Source organism: Anas platyrhynchos, chromosome 5, assembly GCF_047663525.1.
Source record: "Anas platyrhynchos isolate ZD024472 breed Pekin duck chromosome 5, IASCAAS_PekinDuck_T2T, whole genome shotgun sequence".
NCBI classification, from domain to species: Eukaryota; Metazoa; Chordata; class Aves; order Anseriformes; family Anatidae; genus Anas; species Anas platyrhynchos.
In genome coordinates this window covers 2673164-2696451 of record NC_092591.1, presented here as the reverse complement: position 1 = coordinate 2696451, position 23288 = coordinate 2673164, and the positions used below count along the sequence as shown (strand labels likewise).

The window sequence follows — 23288 nt, the reverse complement described above, 5'->3', positions numbered from 1 at the left end:
AGAAACCTCAGCTGGTTTCAGTGCAACATCGATGTGCAGGAAGGCAGCAGCAGCAGCAAAGTGTAGGTCTGGAAGTCTGTCTGTGTTGTTAATGACCTCAAATGGAGCAGAGGAGAGCGCTGACCCCACCTCGGTGATCGTGCTGCTGCTTATCAGGCTCAGCGTCAAATAAACCTTACGAAGATTTAAAGCCTTGGTGCTAAGGGTCCAGCTGGAAATGCATTTCTGTTACGCATTTATAGCAACGCGATATTGCCTGTTAACCAAACGGGATTTAAAACACTTGAGCCATTGCGAGATGCAATTTTCATGGTCTAATACTAATTTTCATTGATCACTTTTATGACACAATCATTGTCTTTGTAGGACTCGGCTTTTACTGCGGACTTGATGCCACCACAATTCGGCAATCTAATAATATGTGAGTTACTAATGGGACAGCCTCAGGGTCTCTGCGTCGCCGTCCTTTAGGGTTGGTGTGCGCCGTTCATCAGCCTCCTCAGCTCTCAGGAACGCCTGCTGCATTCGGAGTTCAGCTACAAAATATTTATGGAATCTGATACAGAGGTAAACTGAATTCACACATTCGGGATCAGCGCTTTCAAACGTGAACAGAGGTGGTGTGAACACGGCTGTACCTGGAAGGGAATTATTTTCTCTCTCGCTGGAAGAGATTTAATGTGAACAGTAAACAACGAGTGTATATCAAATGCCATAGAGGAAACGGAAGAGGTTTTAAATCCTAGAGTGCAGGCGACAGTTTTACTGGGACACACACAGGTCAGGAAGCTGTCTGATATAAACTGGCTGGAATTGAGGAATTTATAGAAACGCTGGCAGAAAATCCAGCCTCACTGGTAGCTTTGGAGGTGGTCAACTCTGTGCACATGACCGGTAGCACTATATACACTCTCTCCATGTATATAGATAAAATCTGGGTGACAGCTGCGCTGATATAAAAGTTAAATCTCATTAATGGACACCGTATTTTCTTCTAACAGTCTGAAGTTTTAAATGCTGTCATTTACTTCTGGCTGGTGTAAGGAGGACAAGAAATGCATGCATTAAGGTTTCTCTGCCGTCACCCTTCTAGGCATAAATATGTGATAGGAACTTTTACCAGCTGGAATGGCTCTGCTGACAAATCATTAAATCTTCTTTCTCTGGAGTTAAACATTTCATCTCTCCTGGCCATGGTGAATGAGTGACAAGTTCTCCTGGATGCTAGTCAGAGGGAAAGCACAGGGCTGCATCCTCCCCTGGCATGTGCTGGCAGAGCTTTGTGGGTGCTGCACCAATTTCCATCGACAGCTCCTGGCCCAGTGGCTATGAAATGCTCAACGTGAGCACTGGGTGAAAATAGCCGAATGGTTTTCAGGAAGATGCCAGAGAGAAAAGCAGGCGGTGCATCCAAAACAGTCCTTCCCTTAATTAGTGCTTCAAGTGATGCCAGGCCGTACGATACGTGTCCCATTCTTTAGGATTAATGAGCAGCTACCATTACATTTTTATCACTTATGGCTTGGCAAATATGCAGCGAAATGAAAATGCTACGGAAAAAATACAGCTTAAAACAAGTGCTATTTACTAAAGAGATAATTGGTTACATGCAGCCTCAGGTGGAGGCATTACAGTGGCTGCTTTTAATCAGTTGTTCCAACATATGTTTGCAATCCTGATGTATCTATGGGACTATCTTGCTGTGACCATGACTAATTACACACACCAATCATGCATTGCTTTTGGTTATAAACCAGCTATCGAGCTAGAAAGTGCTGATACAGAGTGAAGCCTGGAGTTTTGCAGGGCTCTGAGTCTGTCAAATTAATGTGGCAGAAGTCTCTGTCCTGAGCTTAGAGTTGTTGAACTTTAACTTCTCTGTAGCATCTTCCTCACTTCAGCAGGTGTCTCCATGGACCAGGTACTTGCAGCTTTATTTTTCACCTGCTCTGCTCCATCTTGCTCAGCTCTGTTTTTTTTTTTTTTGTAAGATCAAGTCCTGAAGCACAAAATTTCAGTGGAGTCTGTGGTTCACTTAATGCTTTTTTTTTTTAATAGGTCTGCTTTGTGGAAATAGGCCCAGGATTATGAGCAGGGTCTTGTGTACATGTGCAGCACCCTCGATTGTAACGCGTGCAGTAAGCAGAAATGAGAGCTTGTTGCTCCTGTACAGTTTTGTTTAATATCAAAACAGATGGAATCTATCACGATCAGCTTTAGGAACAAACTAATTTAGATCCTCTCTTCTCCTTTAAATAACTTGAGGGGGGGGAAAAAAAGAGGATTTATTTCACATAATCCTTCCAAGCAGAAGATTTATGCATATATATGTATAAGCTTTGTTTTGTGAAGATTAAAAGCTATTAATAAAGGATCAAGAACACTGAAGTTAGCAAGTGGCCGAAGGAGAAATCCCTTCCTGCAGTGTTCTAGCAGCAAAAGTTGCTCACCCAGATATTGCAGACGCTCGTCCAAGTCCCTCTGCCTGCACAGAGCTGAGCCCCTGCGTCCCAGGATGGGGATAACCATCACTGCTGCAAAAATACCTGGTGAGCTTGTGCGTGCTTGGTCTCTTCTGCTGACCCGGAGTTAATAAGTGAAGAATCACATTTCAGCTGAGCATACGGCTGTGCACATTGTTTCGGGTTTTCTGTAGGGATTGAAATCTCTGATGAAAAAAGCAACACCTCGAGCAGAGGCTGCTTCCTGCAGGTAGGATGGAAACCAGCAGCACCCCTGCTGGCACCCAGAGCTCCTGGTAGCCCGGGAAGGAGGAAAGTGTTTTGGGTAGGAGAAGAAGTAGGCCACAGAAATTGCCATGAACAGAGCCTAGAATTATGTTTTGTTTTCTTAATTTGGAGGAAACAGTTCAATGGCTGACTCACTGGATCTAAGACTGGGGGCTGTTGTGACTGTGGTCACAACCTTCGTGTTGGAAGGAGCCAAGCACCCGCTCTTCTTCCTCTCCCATTTCTCTTTTTTGACCTGAGAGAGTTTAGCAAATTTTTACTGAGGTTTTAGTAAATTCAAGTTCAATTCTCCAGTAGTTTCAAAATACATCCTTTTGGTGAATTTTCTCAAATTTCCGTCTTTTAGTTAGTAAGTGAGCATATAATAGTGATTTAATTTTGAGGAGCCACTAGGCATAGCAAAATCATGATCTGATTAATCTAAACTAATCAGCGCTGTGACAACTTTTTTTCCCCACACTGAATGCAAATCCTTGGTAACACAGAATTGGGATGCTTGAATGGATCCAGAAATTACAAAATAAGAGCATGTGCAAGCAAAACAATTACACGCCTATGGACTGAAACCCCTTCCCTCCCTGATGAGTAAACCACACAATCTGAAACAGAAGAGGGAAGGCACTACCAGGCTAGCTTTTCAGCTGCTCTAGCTAGGTCTCTTTTATCAAGAAAGATGTTGATCTGTGCCACCTGAGGGCATGGGGGAAGGAGGGAAGGTGTATGAAATTTTTATAAGCTTTCCCATAAACACCACAGTTTGTCTCTGTTTTTCATTTGGAAGCACTAGGGATTCACGTCAGAGTTTTGTGTTTGGGGTCTGCAGCTTGACACCTCAGCTGCTCAGAGAAGGTGCCAATTTGGCTCTTTTAAAGGTTGACTGTGTGTATATAATCTTAGGTAGATTTATTCTTATATTAAATGACGACAGGTTAAATTCTCTTTCAGCTTCTCTGCTGGCCAGGACTAGTGGGATCCTGTAGAACAATGATTCTCCTCAAGAAACTGGCTGCTCTTGGCTTGGACTGGCGCACGCTTCGTTGGGTTAAAAACTGGCTGGATAGTCGGGCCCAAAGAGTCGTGGTAAATGGAGTCAAGTCCAGTTGGAGGCCAGTCACTAGTGGCGTCCCCCAGGGCTCGGTGCTGGGGCCGGTCCTCTTCAACATCTTCATCAATGATCTGGACGAGGGCATTGAGTGCACCCTCAGTAAGTTTGCAGATGACACCAAGTTAGGTGCGTGTGTCGATTTGCTCGAGGGTAGGAAGGCTCTGCAGGAGGATCTGGATAGGCTACACCGATGGGCTGAGGTCAACTGCATGAAGTTTAACAAGGCCAAGTGCCGGGTCCTGCACCTGGGGTGCAATAACCTCAAGCAGAGTTACAGGCTGGGAGATGAGTGATTGGAGAGCTGCCAGGCAGAGAAGGACCTGGGAGTGATGGTGGACAGTCGGCTGAATATGAGCCAGCAGTGTGCTCAGGTGGCCAAGAAGGCCAACGGCATCCTGGCTTGTATCAGAAACAGCGTGACCAGCAGGGCTAGGGAGGTGATCGTCCCCCTGTACTCGGCTCTGGTGAGGCCGCACCTCGAGTACTGTGTTCAGTTTTGGGCCCCTCGCTACAAGAAGGACATGGAGGTGCTTGAGCGGGTCCAGAGAAGGGCGACGAAGCTGGTGAGGGGCCTGGAGAGCAAGTCCTACGAGGAGCGGCTGAGGGAGCTGGGCTTGTTCAGCCTGGAGAAGAGGAGGCTCAGGGGCGACCTTATTGCTCTCTACAGATACCTTAAAGGAGGCTGTAGAGAGGTGGGGGTTGGCCTGTTCTCCCATGTGCCTGGTGACAGGACGAGGGGGAATGGGCTAAAGTTGCGCCAGGGGAGTTTTAGGTTAGATGTTAGGAAGAATTTCTTTACTGAAAGGGTTGTTAGACATTGGAACAGGCTGCCCAGGGAGGTGGTGGAGTCACCATCCCTGGAAGTCTTCAAAAGACGTTTAGATGTAGAGCTTAGGGATATGGTTTAGTGGGGACTGTTAGTGTTAGGTTAGAGGTTGGACTGGGTGATCTTGAGGTCTCTTCCAACCTAGAAATTCTGTGATTCTGTGATTGGAAGCAGGGTCAAAGTGAGACATGCAGCATTTTCCAATGAAATGGAGTAAGATTTTATTTCTATGGAAGATCTGAGATTCAGAAAGAGCTGTTTGCTCTTTCCTTTCCCATCTGTGAAACAAATTACCTGAGAAACCTCTTAGTTTAGACTTAAAGGCAATGCAGCAACCAATTTGAATAGATCCGCGACCCCAAAAGACAAATCACAGAATCACAGAATCACAGAATTTCTAGGTTGGAAGAGACCTCAAGATCATCGAGTCCAACCTCTAAGCTAACACTAACAGTCCCCACTAAACCATATCCCTAAGCTCTACATCTAAACGTCTTTTGAAGACTTCCAGGGATGGTGACTCCACCACCTCCCTGGGCAGCCCGTTCCAGTGCCTAACAACCCTTTCAGTAAAGAAATTCTTCCTAATATCCAACCTAAAACTCCCCTGGCGTAACTTTAGCCCATTCCCCCTCGTCCTGTCACCAGGCACATGGGAGAACAGGCCAACCCCCTCCTCTCTACAGCCTCCTTTAATGTACTTATACAGAGCAATAAGGTCACCCCTGAGCCTCCTCTTCTCCAGGCTGAACAAGCCCAGCTCCTTCAGCCGCTCCTCATAGGACTTGCTCTCCAGGCCCCTCACCAGCTTCGTCGCCCTTCTTTGGACCCGCTCAAGCACCTCGATGTCCTTCTTGTAGAGAGGGGCCCAAAACTGAACACAGTACTCGAGGTGCGGCCTCACCAGAGCCGAGTACAGGGGGACGATCACCTCCCTAGCCCTGCTGGTCACGCTGTTTCTGATACAAGCCAGGATGCCGTTGGCCTTCTTGGCCACCTGAGCACACTGCTGGCTCATATTCAGCCGACTGTCCACCATCACTCCCAGGTCCTTCTCTGCCTGGCAGCTCTCCAATCGCTCATCTCCCAGCCTGTAACTCTGCTTGAGGTTATTGCGCCCCAGGTGCAGGACCCGGCACTTGGCCTTGTTGAACTTCATACAGTTGACCTCAGCCCATCGGTGCAGCCTATCCAGATCCTCCTGCAGAGCCTTCCTACCCTCGAGCAGATCGACACACGCACCTAGCTTGGTGTCATCTGCAAACTAGGTTTCTCCCATACATTGTTAAATGGAACCCCAGCAGTGTGCGTGAACTGTTCAGGGGGACCCTTGGTGCATGCCACTTCAAAAAAGGCCAAAAAAAAAAAAAAGCCATGATGGCAAGTACAGGTAGGTGTTGAAGGGAAGGTGCCGTTTCCACCTAAAGTTTAGGTACAAGCAAGTTATTTTTATTTTATTTTATTTATTCTTGAAGCATCCAAATTCATCTGTGGAACTGGAGTGTTGTGACCGTCTATCTGTTGTCACTCTTTCGAGATGTCTTTCTGCCCATAGGTAGGAATTTTAATGAGTTAAGAGGGAAAAATGTTGAAGGAATGGAAGTGAGTTCCCACTTGCAGACAGGGCTGTGCCTCCTGCACAACTTCAGCAGCATGGAGACGTGGCACTGTGCTGCTTTATCTCCAACAAGGATGATGGAAACAAGGAGTTTCCATCATCCTCAAGCACGGGGCAATCCTAAGAGTTTGCGGGTAATGTCTGAGAAGGGTGAAAGCTGTGCTTTCTGTGTGCTACTGCTGGAAAGCTCGCTCCTGATCTGCCTGGGCTCTGGATCAGGCTTGCCATGGATTGTCACATGTGTTTTTTTAAGAATGGAGCTTTACAGGGCAGGTGAGTGAAGACATAATTGCATATAGGGCAAGATATAAAAAGGGTTGAACGGAGAAGTTTGTGTGTACACATATATCTACACAGGGATGGGGAGATGGGGGGACTCTCCACCAGAGATAAAGGGCTGGAAAAGGATCAGGCTGCAGGGTGCAGCAGAGAAAAGGACAAACTAGAGATGGTATCAACCAAGGGCAGGGAATAAAGGTTCAAAACATCATGTTGGCCAGAAGTGTGATGATAATAGAGCAGATGTGCTGTGTGTGAAACAAAGCTCACTCACTTCTGGCCTCGCTCGATCCCAGGAGCTCAGCCCCAGTGTGCGGCACTGCTGCTGCTCAGGCAGGACTGGCAGGTGGTGCTAATTAGGCTGGTGTGTTTTATGATGGTACTATTAAGCAGGGTTATTTATACTATCATACTTCTCATTTTATCACTTGCTGACTTCAAAGCATTCTCCTTTTGGATAATGAAGCTCGATGTTTTCGTACCTCGCAATGTCCCATTACTCTATGAAGACACCGATGCCGGTAAGGTACAGCAAGCTGACAGTTTTATTCATTGACTACTGCTAAATACTCATAGTCTGCATGGAGCTATTATGTGTTGTACTTTAGATAATGGGCTGTAAATAATAACAAAATCGAGTTGCTGAATGCCCTTATAGGTGACATTAAGTTTCATGAAGATATACGTTAAAGCCATGCAGAAATAATTTCCGCAAGACAGCCTTAATTTTCAGCCTCAATTTCTAAATATTGCCTATTATGTTCCATGGCCTCTGGAGATTACATTTTTATTCAATGGTGACAAATGAAATTTCTTTTTAAGAATACCTGTTCACCAAATAGGCCTGCATGGTATTTCTGTGTCATCCTGGGAGCCCTGGAGCAGCCCACCTGGCTGCCTTACCCCTGTGCAGCAGAAAAGCAGGAGCTTTTCACGCTAACAGCAGAAGATTGGTGAAAGTTGCAAATCTGACCCAGGAATGTTTTCTTTCTTTCCCCTACTAAATGCTGATGGACACTCATTACCAATTCTCAGTAGAAGTTATCAGCCTAATAGGTTTCATCCCTCTGGAGGGGCTTAAAAAAAAGTTTGCTTTCATAGGTATCTTCACAGAAAGATCCTGACAAGAAGGAAGCCCCCTTGAAGGCTGTTATGCCAGTGGAGATGGCTGCTCCTGCCTTCCTCTGCTGAGTGGCTGGGCTGTTAGGAAATGCCATGTTGCCTTGAACTGCTTGTCCTTGCCTTCATACTCGATCTTTATTACTGTGCAACGTTAAAGAGAGAGCTTCAAATTGTAGCTGGTAGCAGCTCTCTAAATGGGGCTGTTGGGATGCAGTAAGAGCAGATCTGTCAACGAATATGAAAGTAAGTGAATAAGAGGAGGCGGCAAAAGAGCTGAGAGAGGAACAGAGGATGTGACCGTGGCCAGTTGTGATCCTGCTGGCCTGGAGGTGTGTGCAGGCAGAGCGTGTGGAGCTAACGCCTCCAGCAACACAGCACATTGGACAGGGTGAAGGTGTGCAAGGTGAAGGGCTGTTCTTGGGAACGTGAGGCTGGAAGTTCTTACCTGGTGCTGGCCTTCAAAGAAATGTTGTCCCACAGGGTCATCTTTAGGTAGATCAATTCTCTTTTGGAGGTGTCTTGGAGAAGGAAACAATCTTGTGTGTTACCCAGGTGAGGAAAATCCTGACCTTGCTGACTTGATTGCAGAATTCCTCCCAGCTTCACTGGATTCAAGGTTTTCCATCTATAAAGTTTCTCATATATAGGCATACACACATGCATATACAAGCACACATCTGTCAATTCATCTATACACACACAATAACACACATCACCATCTGCCCATTGTTTTCTCTCTAACCCTGTCCTTGAGGGACCTCGGATCCCACCCATAACTAAGTTCTTGTGCCAAACACTTGTTTAGTTTGGTTTCCCAAATTCCTGTCTTTCTCTCATGGGTCTCTTAGTTTCTTATGTGATGTCCTCGTTTTCCAGTTAATGTAGTAGTTGCTTGTCTCTCAACTCCTCTTTCAGCCGTCTTCTGCCTTTGGTACTCATAAGAAGGCGTCAGATAACTGAATCTTGCTGATGAAAAGGAAATGTCCAGTAAGTCTTTTGTGAAATACAGCTTCTTGCAGTAGGTTTAGGTGCTGTTTCAAGGTGAATGGCTTTGTGCTGCTTCAGGAAGCAGGTGCTCAAAGTCTTTAAAAAATTGTGAATTCAAATAAAAATAAATCTTAAACATTCTCTGATGTTTTGTGGTAGGCTCAAAGGACTGATGGCTCTGTGAAGCAGCTGAACAGCAAGGAGAACAGCAGCAGAAGAACAGCTGAACAGCAGAGAAGTCAGAGTAGTCATCTCAGTGAACAACCAACCTTTGCCTGTGGTGAAATAGGATCTCATGAGAACAACATTTTGTGATTTCTCAACTTTCTATCCACCTACCACACTTGAAGCTAATACTTTTGACTTTTCTGGAGCTAAGAACACGTAACATAATCCCGGTACAGGAGAAGGCTTCTTCAGAATGTGATTACTGCTTCATGCCTGAAGGGTATGAGAAAGTGTCCTGAAATGGCATGGCCTCAGCTCTGGGCCATCTCCGGGAAGTCCCAAGTGGTGGCTGAGGACAGGGTGCTCCTCCCATTCACCACACGCCAGTCTTACCTCTGCTGGAGGCTAAGCAGTGCAAAGAGCAATTTGCTTAACTGTGGCTGGTGAACTTCAGTGCCTCCATGTAAAATCCATGCACGTAATGACTTCATACACATTTCCAGAAGCTAACGCCTGAGATTTGGCTCATTAAAATCCAAATGGCGCGCTAGTAAAATGAAGTCTACCGATGTACCAGATTTGTGCACTGGAAAGTGGGATTCAGTCAGATCTCCCAGTCGTTTATGAGCAATAAATACTCAGTAGCTCAGGATACATGCTTTCCTACTTTGTGCAGGTTATAGAGGAAAAACCTTCTGTTGCACACAAGGACAGCTCTCGCTAGTGCTGAGGACACTCTTGTGGGCAGCATTTGGTGCAAGTGGTGTTAGATGTGCAGCACTGACCTGCAGCAGCCCTGGGGTTTGAGGCACCACTCTTCTATGCCAACTCCCTTAAAAGCAGCTGGAACAACCCACGTGCATCATCTTGCTTGTGTGTTTGTGTCCTGGGAGTGCTTCCTGCAGCTCAGCTGAATGTGCAGAGCCTCTCGGTGGAGAGGGGAGAGCCACCAGGGAATAGCAGGGAACAGCTTTTCTGCGGTGGAGCCGCCAAAGTGGCTTTGTTCCGAGTGCTTTGTTTCAGTGCTTCCTGAATAGGGACGATATTACTCGCAGGCTGAAGAGCTTTGCCGTTTGGAGCGTAAGATGGTTTAGAATTGGGCCCAATTTATATGGAATAGGTTTATTTCTGTAGTAATGGCTTCTTCTAGGATAAGAGGGTTTATAGCCCTTCCCTTTGGAACCGTTGTCGCTCTGACTAGGCTGTCTAGACAGCTCGGTTTTCAGGCATATTCACCACACTGTGCCTCTACAGTGGGTAATAATATGTCAAAGCCATAATATTGCCAGCTAAGGCGTGCTCCGAAGGGGGAAGTGATTCTGCCTCTTCTTTTCATAGGGAGGATCGGAAAAAGTCCAGCTCCTGTTAGTGCTGTGCAGGAGGGGAAGGTCCATGGTCTGCTGCTCTTGTGGTCTGTGGTTGGGGGGCTTTCAGACCCGTCTCTCCCTTAAATGCACGCTGCTTTCCTCGGGAGCACTGCAAGAAGGAAAAGAGCAGGGAAGCTTTTAGCTGTCTACTTCAAATAATGAATTACTTAGAACAGCTTTCCTTCTGGGGGGAAATAGCTGGTGATTATGCTATGGGATTAGTTGCCCTCAGGAAAAGCTTATTCTGTTTCCTTACCAGATTCCAGGTCAGACAGGAGATCTTCACAAGCCTCATCTTGTTTTGTGTGCCCTTTCCTTCAAGGACACTTCAGAAGCATGGAGTGGTTTGCTGTGCATGACCTGGCCAAGCTGAACACCACGGTGAGGTGGTGGGCAATGTTTTCCCATGCTTTGAGTTCTGTAAGTGCATGTTTTTACTCCTTTGACAGCTTGGTGAGAGAAAAATAGTGTAGAGGCATAATTATCTCCAAGTAGGTGCCCACTGTGCCCTTCTGCACAGCCTTTGTGCTTTTAGGGAGTGTTCAAACAACTTCTTTTAGCTTATATTAAAGACATTTGGAAATGAAGTACAGAAGACACTATGCAAATAGATTTTGGAGGAAGGCTCCTGTTTTCTAGACTACCTACAAATATACATTGCATAGCTCTGCTCAATAAAATTAACCATGGATCCAAAGTTTTACCACCTGTGATGGGATTTTTGCACTTCCCATAAAAGCAACTAGTAGGATTTAGGATTTGCAGGCCTGTGACCTGCAAACCCCTTGGGGAGCACAGAAATGCCCCAAAGCCTTTGGATACCAGCAGTGGACTCTTGGTTGTAGAGCAGGGTGCAGTTTGGAGTTCACACGTGGGCTGGGTTCCCAGTGCTCCCCCAGTACGTAGTGGGGTGAAAAAGTAGGTACTGCTGGGATATATCCCCTTTTAGGCACTGGGAAAGTGGATGGTAACATTGGATGTGATCCATCTCTTCTGGATCACTGACTCGAGTATCTCTGCCAAGGAGACTGTGGCACATAATCCCTTTCAGAAAAAATCAGACTGTAGTTTAAGACTCTACTGCTCTTCAGAGAGGCTGTTGCAGCATCTCTGCTTTGGTGGCTAAAAACTTTAATTTCCAGATTAACTATATTTACAGGCACTTTCAGATCATTTGTTGTTATGCCAAAATCACTCTGTTTTAAATGCATATTTCTTTTTCTGGTAGTGATGTTCTGAGGTTGTTGAGGCTTTGTTTTATATTGAAAAGCAAAAGAAACACTTGTGGTGGTTTATAGCTAAAATGAGGTGGAGGTGAGACTTCAGGGCATCTCAGAATCTTGTCGGGAACCGAAACAGGCATTCAACTGAAACATAGCACTGCCTTTGATCTGGGACACATGGACTTTCTGTGATTCTGTGTGATTCTGTGACTTGAGTTACTAAGGTCCTCTCTGATGGTCTCTCCTGGCCAGCTCTCCTGTATGCAAGGCAGAAGCAGAGGCAATGTCCTGTTGCTTAACGATGCAGCCAAAATCTCTGAGGTCTCTTAAAGTTCAAGCACTTCTCAAACAAACATCTAGTGTTTGATTTTGGTTACCGGCAGAGATGATGCTGTTGCCCAGCTATCAAGCCTCTGCCTATTTAAGGAGTGCATTAACTGAAGGATATACATAAATCCCTCTTGAACAGAATCAAACCCACGGTGATTACACAAACCCAGTCATCCGCTCCCTCGCATCCCCTGGGAGCACCAGCATCTGGCGTCGGCGCCTGCTCTGAGCAGAGATGCTCTCACAGCCTACAAACCATCATCCTGTGCTACCTCTCTGAGTAATACCAGGGCTAAGGATTGATCTGGCCCCTGCTTAATGTTCTCTTAGCGAAAGTAATTAAAAATTTCCAAAAGTAAACCAAATCAAGCCAATTAAACTGTAATGTGATCAAGGCTTGACTGAGATTTATCGTCTTTTCCGTGGCTTGAAATGCTGGCAGCTGGATGAATGCAGCAGCAGCGATGAGTGTGCACGTGTTAGATGGGACTTGACTTAAAGCACAGGCCTGCTTGAGTAACTCAAAGCAAAAAAAAAAAAAAAAAACACAACATGCTTGAGGTTTCTTCATTTCTTTTCAGCTTGTCAGGGGATGTGAAGTCCTGGAAAGTTTGTGGCTGTGGTCCAGGATGGCTTTCAGACCTAATCCCCCTGAAGCAGGGGCTCTGTTCATCTCAGGGAGGTTATAAGCACTATTCATAGTAGTCCGGGCAACAAGGAGGGATCCTTTTTTTTTTTTTTTTTTTTTTTTTTTCTCTCCAGGTCATATAACTGTATACCGCATGTCCAAAAAGAATGAGGATGGAGTGAGTCTGAAATAGGAAGTCTTCTGTACCTTGATAAGAAACCGTTGCACCTCCCCTTGCTGCAGGATGCCTACAGGCAGGAGCCACGCTGCATGGTCAGTTGTGCAGCCTTATTGCACCCCTCTTGTAGCTGAATGGGGCAGCCAGCAAAACAGACTTTGACAAACAACATGTGTTGTTTCTTCTGCTTTCCTTGTGCCTTCAGAGGGTAGAGAAGGTATTTCAGAAGCTTCCCTGAAATTAGGGAATTCCTTCCTCTTCTTAGTGTTTTGTGTTGTAGATTGATATTTTTTAATTTACATTTTGAGGGTGCCTTTAAAAAGGAAAGGTCGCGGACGGTTTTTATCAGAATGAGGAGGCTGAGATCCCTTACAATGCAAAATCCAGACTTACAACATGACTTTCTCCACGGCATCTGAGCATGTTGTTTAGTTGGAATAGACTGTGCAAGAGTGTGCGGCCTTCTGATTTTGAAGGACAAATGTGTTTTTGTTTGAGGCTGAGTAAGGCTACAGCTTGTGATGTCCCAAACACATGCAGAAGTCACCTGCCTGCTGGTGCCCTTCCAGGCCAGTGGTGGCTGTGCCCAGGACCGTGCAGGCATGAGGAATTGCCAGTTCTGAGCACAGTCCTCGTGTCGGATTGGTGTCAGGGGTGAGAGAAGCTCCGTGTTGGAGGAGGGTTGGTTTTCAGCTCCTCATTCCTTAAATACCCTCCAGAGCTATGGCTGTGAGACGTTAACAGAAATTAGACCTGTCAACTGCAGACAGGCTGAGCGTTACCAGGAGTCCAATAACTTGGATTAACATTTATCTGCCCGAGATGCTCTGGGTTGTCTGAGTGCCTTCCCTCCCTCATGCTCATTTTGGTGTGCTGAAGGTGTAGGATGCAGCTGTGTCCTTCCTGGGCAGTGACCTGAGGTGCAGATGGGCCCATCCCTCCTGTCCCAGTCCTGTTATCCTGAGGAATTCAGTGCCTTGAATGAGGCACTGGCAGAAGAAATTTTTTAGGCTTAATCAGTGTTAATTTCTTCAATGTTTATTGGCATAGAAACTAGAGTGAGGGTCTCCTTCTGCCCAAATGTCCACACAACGTTTGGTGTAATGCTTCCAGACTAACTAGGTGATGCAGAAAGGGTTCAGCAGCTCTGAAAGACTGGGGGAATGTCCAGCCCCAGGAAGACCTTGTGCACGTGATGATCAAGTGGTGACGTGGAAGAGGCAAATTCCATTTTTTCCATGAAACAAACCCATTTTGCTGGATAGACTCTGAGCTTTGGGCTAAGCAAGGGCAGCTCAAGAAGAGGGAAAAGATGCTGCAGCTTTCTCCAGTTCTGCATTGCTCGGGGATGTGTGGAACTATTCGGTCCTGCCCAAGTTGTGGTAACCCTAAGTGTACCCTGAGCAAGTCCTTGGGAACCAAGACGACTTTATTGGTGAAAACACAGCCAGTAGAAGGCCTTTGCTCCTTTTTGCCTGCGTGGTAGATGTACGAATGTTACGAAGAGCTGCATGTTGGATTTCTCTCCTGTTATGCAAGCAGAAATCTAGCCTAGCCCAAATTTACTGGAGTGCGACTGCTCTCTTAGCTTGGTACTGGTTGTTCTTCAGTCCTACTCAACTGCCCCGTATTTCTCTATTAACTGTATTTTTTTAAACTATATTTCTACATTTCATCCTCCAGAACTTGTAGCGAGCATGCAGAGCAGGGAGCTTTGCCACATAAAATATTAGCGAATTGCTGAATGCTCTTGAATGCAGGCTGGGATCAATTTGCACCACGGTTCTTGAAGTCTGACAGCTCTTGGAGGCTTGCAATAGCCAGATGTGCGTGTAGAGCACAGCTCCAGCGTGTGCTACTGCTGCTGACTGATCATCTCAGCATGCCCTGGTCCCTTGCAATGCACTTGACAGGTATTCCTGTTCCTCCTAGTGAGTGATTAATGTCTCATCTCATGCAGCCCACCACAGGTGTCTGCTTCACGAAGCTTCATAGGGATAACAAGGCCTGAGACACCTGGAGAGGATTGTTCTGGGATGGAGCAGTGGAGCTCTGGGTAAGTCCTTGGGTCTGCCCTGTGCAGAAGGAAAGGAGATGGTGTCCTGTCCTGGCTGGCAGCTCAGGGGCAGATCTTACTGCCCAGCTGCTTCCTTATCCATCCGAATATCTGAGGGCTTCATGGCCATAGCTACCAACCTGTGTTGGGCAGCAGGCTGTTGTCAGAAAAAGAGGAGAAAGGAAAAAACTTAGTGCAAGCCAGGTTATTGCTCTGCAGGGATAAGGAAGTCTGGGCCAGGCAGGTGCATTGGCCTTCTGCTGCAGTCCCCGTCCATTTGAAAATATTTTAGTTCTGGAAAGTATCTGGATATACTTCAGGCAGCAAGATTTGCTTGCTGATCCACTGCCTCGTGCAGGTCCCTGAGAGGCAGCTGGGGTGGAGGTGGAAGGGTCAGAGGGATAAGGGCTGTGCCAGGCTTGGTGGCACTTGAAGTGTCCCTCTTATACTGAGCTGACACCACCTGGAACTGCAGGAAGCCTCCCGACATCTCAGCAGTGCAGACACAATCCCCCAGGTGCATTTTGCTGCTCCATCTTTTAAGGCTGACTGAAAATGTTGCTGGTGGGAGTTGTTTCCATCTGTTTACCAAGGGTATCCTCAATGGGGAAAGCTGATTTTGGGGAGTGCTCAGTGCAAATGGAAGGAACTAATTAACTGGAATTAACTGGGATGCTCACATAAGTGTCTAGGAGCTATTTTTGTAAAGATGAATGCTACACTGGGGGAAATTAAGGTCAGAAGTACAGGAAAAAGTAGATACAAGAAGAACTGATAAATCTGCTGGTGGTGAGGGCTTGCAAAAACCCATCTACTCACTGAAGGACAGGCTCCTCTTGGAGTCCAGTATCCAGGACTGTGAGCTCGCTCAATAAATTGGTCCTATCCACAGACAGCCAAAGCCTGCCGGGAGGTCCCTCAATCACCTTAGCATTGGGACTTGCTGCTTTCCAGTGCCAAGAGGTGACACAAACAGACCCCGTGCCTTGGCCTCAGTGTGCTGGGGATGAGGGAGGGTGGCGAATGTGGCTGGTAGGGAACACAAAGAAGCCTTTTCTCTGCTGACTTCATTAACAATCTCTCCACAGGAATCCCAGGGCTGTACCTACCCCAAAACCTCATCCACAAATACCTCATCCACGTGTTGAAGGCAGCAAGAAGGATTGTCACACCAACGTTGTTGCTCTTTGTGGGACAGCCACAGCATCGTAGTGACCAGAGAGCCTCCTGGAAGCCAGCAGGAGAGGGAGCAGTGGGTGTGATGTGAAGGAGTGCTGGAGAGCAGCCCTGTCATGCTGAGCTCTCAGGATATGTTTGGGTAATCCTAAAAGACTGCTTGGAGAAGCAGAAAGACACAGGGAGAAGAAGAAAGCAGGAGGCTGGCACAGCCGGCTCTGGAAATGATCAGAGGTAAAAAGCTCTCACAGAGGAAAAGCAGATTCTTGAAGGGAGAGGAATGTAGAAAAGTAAACTAGACATGGTGAGGAGGAAAAAAAGAAATGTGCTCTGTGATGTCAGTTTTGGAAGACTCTAGGTTTTGTTTGTACTTGCGGGCTTTCAAAACTTGCTTTGCTGTCTCTCTGCGGCAAGGGATTTGCTGAAGTGACAATCACACTGGCTGCAAAACATGCAGTTAAAGCTCTGTGTGGCCCTAACAAGCTGTGGCTGCCGGGTCGTGAAAACGTCCTATTTTCTGGCCATGTTTGGGATATTCCAGAAGGCTGACACCTATTGTGAATTATTAAAGCCAGTGAATATAACGTTCCCCCATTTCTGTGACCAGAGTTCTGGTAGAAATTAGGGAATGGTTGACCCATGCCACTGTAGCCATAGGGAAGATGTTGGAAAATATTATCATTTTCTAAGCAAAATCATCCAGAACAGCAGAAGAGATGCTAGCAGATATAAGGAATGACACAGGCGAAGGCTGGCATGATCAGAACTCCAAAAGAACTGTTGTTGAGGAGAGTCAGGCCCAAAGCAGAGACAGCTGAACCATTCAAGAACATTTTCTCTTATGGGGCTTGGAGCAGATAGCTGAAATGAGGAGAATTCAGTTCTGGCTGCTACAGGCAGTTGTCTAATCCCTCTATTCCTAGGCTACACCTATGGCAGTTTAGGTCAGTAATACTTTTCCACCTCTTTTTCGAAGCATTTTTCTAATCCCTGGCTGTGATGTGATGCAAGTCTAAAGGTAGGGGGATAATTATTCAGCTGCCTATCCAATCTGTTTGATCTCCCTTGTCTAATCTCCATTATCTTCAAAAACAGGCAATAGGTGCTTTTGATGCAGCCTGTGATCAGAAGCCATGCACAGAAAGCAGAAAAGTAGGGCACCTGGCCATTTTCAAAGTGAAACTGCAGTCTGTTCCTCGACTGCGTCCTGATCAGAAGCAGGCTTTTTCCATCTACAAATGGACTTTCATCTCCCTTTCTCCTTACCCGTCATAACAAACAGCTTTTTTTTTTGGTGAAGCTGTCATGGCTGTTCAAAAGGCTTCTGTATCAGAAGTCCTGGGATGAAGAGACAGCATCTGGGGATTGCCTGTGAGAGCTGTGTTTAGTGTGGGCTTGAGAGGTTTTGCTCTTGCACTGCAGTTTTAAAAATGCTTGTGGGGTAAAACATTTTGATCAATTATTACGATAATGACACGAGAGTGTGGAATTATGAGCATAATTATAATTACCATTTTTATGCACAGTTAATTAATCATAAAATACTACATTATAGAATTTTTCTGTTTAATGAAATTCATTATGGAGGCCCCCGAAGCCTTAAATTTAATGTTAAACAAATTAAACCTGTGTCCAGGGTTAGGGCTATTAGCACAAATGTGGCCTTGGATTAGTTGCTCCAGCAGGATGTGGTGAGCCATTAGCCAAAGGAGCAACCCTTCCTGACCACAGGTACCTGCTCCAGAGGGAGGTGAGCTGGTGTTTGGTTACCCTGGTGTTATCTCGGGGTAGCTCATGTGCTGGTCATTGAAAAGGGTGTGAGTTGGTGAGCCTCAAGCCCAAGAGTTTGGAGGAGAGCTTGTGCTGGCAGCAGGAGGCTGGTTCCCTCAAGGTACTGGAGCTAAGGGGGCTGGAGGGAAACCTTCCCTCATCTTACTGGGCATAACTTGTCTGTGGTCCAGTTTTCAGCTCTCCCATAATGCTGTAATGCAAAGAGAGCAGGGTGTGGAGGACCGGTTAGCTTGCCTTGCAGAAATACTTTTACTGCTAGATACTGAACTTTACCAGTGCTGCATATCAAAGACTTACGAGGCACCTCCTGGAGCATGCTTTGGGTGTGGAAATTCCCAGTGATTTCAGTTGCACTTCTTTGAAAGAGGTAAGGCTAAGTTTTAGGATGGGAAGGGCAGTTGGCGGTAGGTGGCAACCAGCATCACTGTCATTGCTTTGCAGTCAAATTTCCTCCAAAGGACTGTGCTAATTGAAGTAGGCTGTAGATCATACCTCACACAGCAGCAAATTGAACGGGCATCCTCTGTCTTTGTGAGCTTGTTCTCTTGAGGTAGGTGCCAGTAGGCAGGGGACTGTTCACAGCATCATTCACCAGCGTCGCTTTGGGATTAAAGTTGTGTTTTTTTTTTTTTTTTTTCTTCCCTCCAGGCACTAGTGCCATATTGCACCTCTGCACATGGCCCCGTTGGTCCATTACAGCTCTTTGCTGGAAGGCAGCTGGCATCCAGGTAGCTCCATTGGAGGTGTCTGCAGTGAGCCAAGCAGCAAAAGGGCCACAAAACAGTGAGTTTCTGCGTGGGGAACTTAATTTCGGATTTGGGGACTAATCCAAGCTGAAGGACAAGTGTCATCTTCCCTTGTGTTTAGGCATGGGTAACGCTGTGTCTGAACCTGGGCTAGTTTTCCAAATGTCTTTGTCACTTGGCCTGTCCTCCCCATTACAGGGCACAAGGGGGCAGCCCCGTTTCCAGATCCATTTGGTTGTTCTCATCCCCGCGTCCTGCAAAAAGCTCTGAAGTGAGCGCATTTGGAGATGCTGTTTGGTTTTGTTTTTACCGGTGTCTTTCTAATGGAAAGAGCTCTTTGGAGGTACTAAATTATCAATTTTCTCACAGGTACCCGGAGTGCTGATTGTTACGGTGGTTTTTATTGATGTCTGGTCTGGAAACAGATTGCAGGTTTTGTTGTTTTTAATATAATGCGACGTGTCTCAGCATGCAGCCACAGGAATGTAATATAACAGGGAATCGGCCTGCTCGGAAAGTGCAGCCGTGGGTTATTGCCCTTTGGCTGGAAACAGGCTTCATTTTTTTTTCTTCTTTGCAGTTCTCAATCAAGGAAGGTAACTCAAACCTTTGGCAAATTCTGTATTTGTAACTGCGTCGTTGTAATACACACCAGTACCATACTAATGCATTCTGTGGGTATCCCAAACCCGTCTTGTTCCTGTTTTGGCAATCTGATGGTGTATGATACGATATCTGATAGGATGTTTAAAGGCAGCTCAAGCTTTCCTCCATGCCTCAGGAAATTTGGTTTTATCCATGTAAGAATTTTTGGGCAGCAAAGTTAAACTTATGATGGTGGCAAAAGAGATTTTTGAGGTGGAAATGGGGATGTTTGGGGGCTGGGAGGTGCCGGTGGTTATTGGGGTGACTGCAAGGTGTCTGGGGGGGAGCAAATGTGATGGTGGGGGCAGCAGCAAGGGAATGCTGGAGGAAGAGAGCTGACAGCAGCCAGTCTGGACAAGATGAGGGCAGGGAGAGACCTGGAAAAGCATCTGTGGAGCTCTGAAGGCCCAGCAGGATGGGAGCAGGTACTTGGGGCACTCAGCTTTGCCACCTGCTGCCTCTGGGAGGGGGGAAGATTGCTGTGGGTATAGCTCGGTGCAGTGCTCAGCTGTCTTGAAGCCAGCACCTACAATTGCTGATCTTGCACTGGTTTTGCAAGCTGCAAAATAAAATGAGTTTTAGCATCTGTCCTTTCACAGTTCTTCTGAACTCTTTTTCATTTTTTTTTCTCCATTGTATCAGAAGGGCTGCACCGATTCCTTGTTGGAAAGGAGAGGGAAACGCTGAACCTGTGCTGTTGAAGCTGATGTCAAAACCTTGGTGTTTTCCAGTCAGTGATAAGGCAGAGCCTGTGGAGAAGGATTGCTGGCACCTCCTCAGGGTCTGTGTGTCCTGCCTGGCCCCAGCTGGATGGGCTCAGCCTGGATCCTGTTGGTGTGAGGGGATGGGGTGAGCACACAGAGCACTAACAGCACTGCCATGTGCTTAGCAGCACAGGTGTGCTGGGGACGCAGGTGGCACATGCCCGAGGCTGCTTTTGCCTGCGTGAACCTGATATTTGTTGTCTTTTTAACCCGGGGTTACCAACGAAACAAAGATTAAGTGACTGTTTGCTCTTGCTGTGCTCCTGCCTGTCTCTCTGTCCCTGCTGGTAGCTGCTGTGCTGTTTGGCCCTGAGATACGATGTCGTTAATTCTGAGAAACAGCACCTGAATGGGAGAACAGGATCCTAGCAGATTGCTCGTTTGTGAGGCTCCCATTTTATTGGGCAGCAGGACACCGTTTGCTGTGATGCTGTAGGAAATGTGCCTAAGTAATGCATCTCCTGTGGGCATGGTGGGGGAAATCAAGTCCTGGCTGTGTGTGCAGAAGTGGTTGCCTACACGTTGCATCAACCTCCTTGTCTTTAAAGTAATGCAATGCTGTCAAAAAGCATAAGGATGGCTTCTCTACAAGACAGCCCTGCTCTCTGGGGGTAGGGTATCCATGGTCTATCCAGGGAGCAGATGCTGTTGGAGTAAAAGGAGCAGCTGCTGCTGCTGACTGCATTCATGGAGAACTCTGCAGTGCTTGTAAGGAGCAGAGCATCCTTTACAGGGCTGAACCGAACCGCAGCCCGCTCCGTGCTGCCTGGGTGGCAGGAGGGCTGCTGGCTGTGAAGAGGATCCTGCTTCAAAAATGTTTATGGTGAGCCTGCTCCTTTATGCTGAAAACATTTTTGTTTCCTATTCTGGGCTTTATTTTTAGCTGCTCTGCTGTGAAATCTGTCTCACTTAAATAGACCCCGTTCTCTGTTTTCGGTGGTGCTTCTGGCATAAAGTCAATAAACTTATTAAAGAGGAATCTCTGGAGGATTTCACAGAACTTTCTGAGATTGACAACAGGTGGAACAAATGCATTGTAGGTTATATTTAAACCGCACTGATTCGAGGCAAGTGTTCACGTAGGAAACAAACTCATGGCTATTCCCAGCTGAGCACTTACCCAAAAATGGGGGGCACTGGAAGGGGCAAGGAGCCCCCTGCTCTGTGCTCCTGCACTGTGGTGTGGCCAGCTGGGTTCCTGTTCTTCCCAGGGGCTGTTGAGAGACTTTGTTCAGTGCAGTGCTGGAGTATGGTGTGATAGGAGCTGAAGTAAACCTCCTGATGACCCCAGTCCAGTGGGAATACCTACATGAGAAAGACAAACACTTGAACTTGCAGCTTATTCTTCAAAATAGAGCTATAAAACCTTCTGAAGGCATCCGGAGAGGTAAAAATTTATAGCTCTGAATATAAAACGTTCTAAATTCAAGTGAGATACTGACTTCAAGACAGTGTTTTTTTTTTTTTTTTTTTTTTTTCCTCCACCCTGAGCTTTTTCAGTATCACATATGCTAACTTCCTGCCTTTCCCTGTACTGCAGGAAGGGTGCTCACCATTTCTGTGCTCTGTTACAGGTGCATTTTCCCCTTAGATTGCCTAATTGGTTTATACAATTAACTTAAACCTGGAGCAATTGTTCCTAATCTGTGCTTAGCTTGAGGTTTTCAGCCTGTGTCACACTTGAAAAGAAGCTTCTGGGCCTGTGAGTGTACTCATTACACTTTCAGCTGCATCCAGTTGATTAAATACGAGGTGCTGCTTCCTTCTGAAAACCTTGTCTCTCTAATAAATCTTCGGAGGCATAAAGCAGAGATTCTCCACATCCTAATGCACGTCGTGCAAGGAGCGGGGATTTTTGAGGCTGTAACGTTGGTTGGGTTAGGAGCTGGTAATAGGGTTTGATGGACCTACGCTGACAATGTTTGGGAGCTAAAGGAAACAAACTGTGCTGGCAGCTTGCATTTTTCTCTTAGAGGGGACTACGGCGATTTCCCTGATACTGCTGCACTGGCATGTGAAGCAAAGCTGTCTGTTATCACTCACGCTTCAAGTGCTGAGAGAAACTTTAGAGCCCGCGATCATCTTCTATTCAGGAGCAGAGGTAGTTCTTGCTGTGGGAAATCTCCCTGGGAAATCCGTCTCTGAGATCTCCCAGCTCCTCTGCCAGAGGTGTTCTGCCAATTTGAGGGAAAAGAATCGTTCTTATAAATAAATCCTGCAGCAAGCATCTGAGGTGAGGGATGCCTGTGAAAAAGGTGTGTTCTTGGAAAAGTGAAAAAAGTGCAGAGTGATGGGGTGGGAGAAAGCATATTGAGCCACCCTCTTTGTGAGGAGAAGGCTAAGGCTCTTGTTTTAGGGTAAGGGCTGCTCCTGGCCTAAGGGTGGGAAGGGAGCTCCTTTGCCAAAACCCTTTTATTTGCTTCTGGGGGCAGAGATGGCTGTTTCAGGGTGTGAGGTAAGGCACATCCCCTTGTTCACCCCATGTAGCGCCTGTGTGATCCCAAAGTGTGATGTCCAACATGGATGGGTGCCTCTGTTTGAGGCATAGTTGTGTTTTGCTGTGGTCACAGCACTTTGATATTGAGTGGGCAGCGTTGGGGACTGCTGCAGGGTGAAGGCTGCTGCCAGGTTTCTTTGCAGCGTGGTGCTCCTCCACAACAGTAGGGTTGAGAGCCTGGCAAACAGGAGAGGTCAAGCTGGGGTTCACAGATGTTGCACTGCGGTTTATGGACAGATTTCCTTTGACATCTTCTGTTCAGAAGAGCTTCAGGTCCTTCTTGCAATGGCTGGTGGCAGAAGTTGACCCCAGGCTGGGACTGGGCAGCCCACAGGGGTTAGAGCATCCCTGCGGCCCCACACAGGTGCTCAGGAGAGGAAGATGTAGATGTGCTTTGAGGTTGTTTGTTCTAAATGCACCAAACAAAAACATTTTTTACCATAACTCCCTTCCAAACAGAAAAACACCTTGATAAACATCCTTGTTCTTCACCAAAACTGTCAATGCATTTTTCAACCTTCCCAAAATCTATTTCGGCACTGAAGATGAATGCAAATAATTTCCATGTATAACATTTTTATTTTCTGGGAGAAACAAACATAGCTACTGGGAAGGGAAGCCTGACTTGAAATCATCTCTCTGTATACCCTGAGCGTGAAGGCCAGTACTTTATAAGACTCACAGTATTGGTAACTTGGCAACTTTTAAATCATGAAAGATTTACATAAGTGCTGCAGAGTTGGAAATGTTTTATGACATGTTCATTCACACTAAATCAGGCTCTGCCTTTTTAGAGTTTTCTTTCTAGACAGTTATGCAAATGCAAAAAGACAGGAATGGATTTAAAATGATTTTCAGCACTGGCAGATTAGCAGAAAGTGACAGACTGCCACAAAACGCTGCCATCTCTGCTCCTGCAGACTTCCAGCTCTGGTAGGGATAGGATGGGCAGCAAAGAGAAGGAGGAGGAAGAGATTAAGGGTTTTAGTTTTCTTGTCATTATTGGAACCTTTATGTGCTTGGGTGGGATGA

General features: G+C 46.5%; 1 long non-coding RNA gene across 5 annotated transcripts in view; it reads left to right on the top strand.

Annotated features, from left to right (window-relative positions):
* Positions 1 to 23288, top strand: part of LOC110352246 (uncharacterized) — a 66577-nt gene that overhangs the window by 19623 nt on the left and 23666 nt on the right. For 2 of the 5 annotated variants that reach the window (XR_005266415.2, XR_003497697.3), the window contains exons 2-5: positions 8847 to 9135; positions 15726 to 16047; positions 18253 to 18387; positions 19638 to 20496. This is a non-coding gene — a long non-coding RNA (uncharacterized lncRNA). Of the gene's footprint in view, positions 1 to 8846; positions 9136 to 15725; positions 16048 to 18252; positions 18388 to 19637; positions 20497 to 23288 lie in introns of those variants that run through there. The other 3 variants (XR_011809386.1, XR_003497695.3, XR_011809385.1) reach the window with 2 other exon arrangements.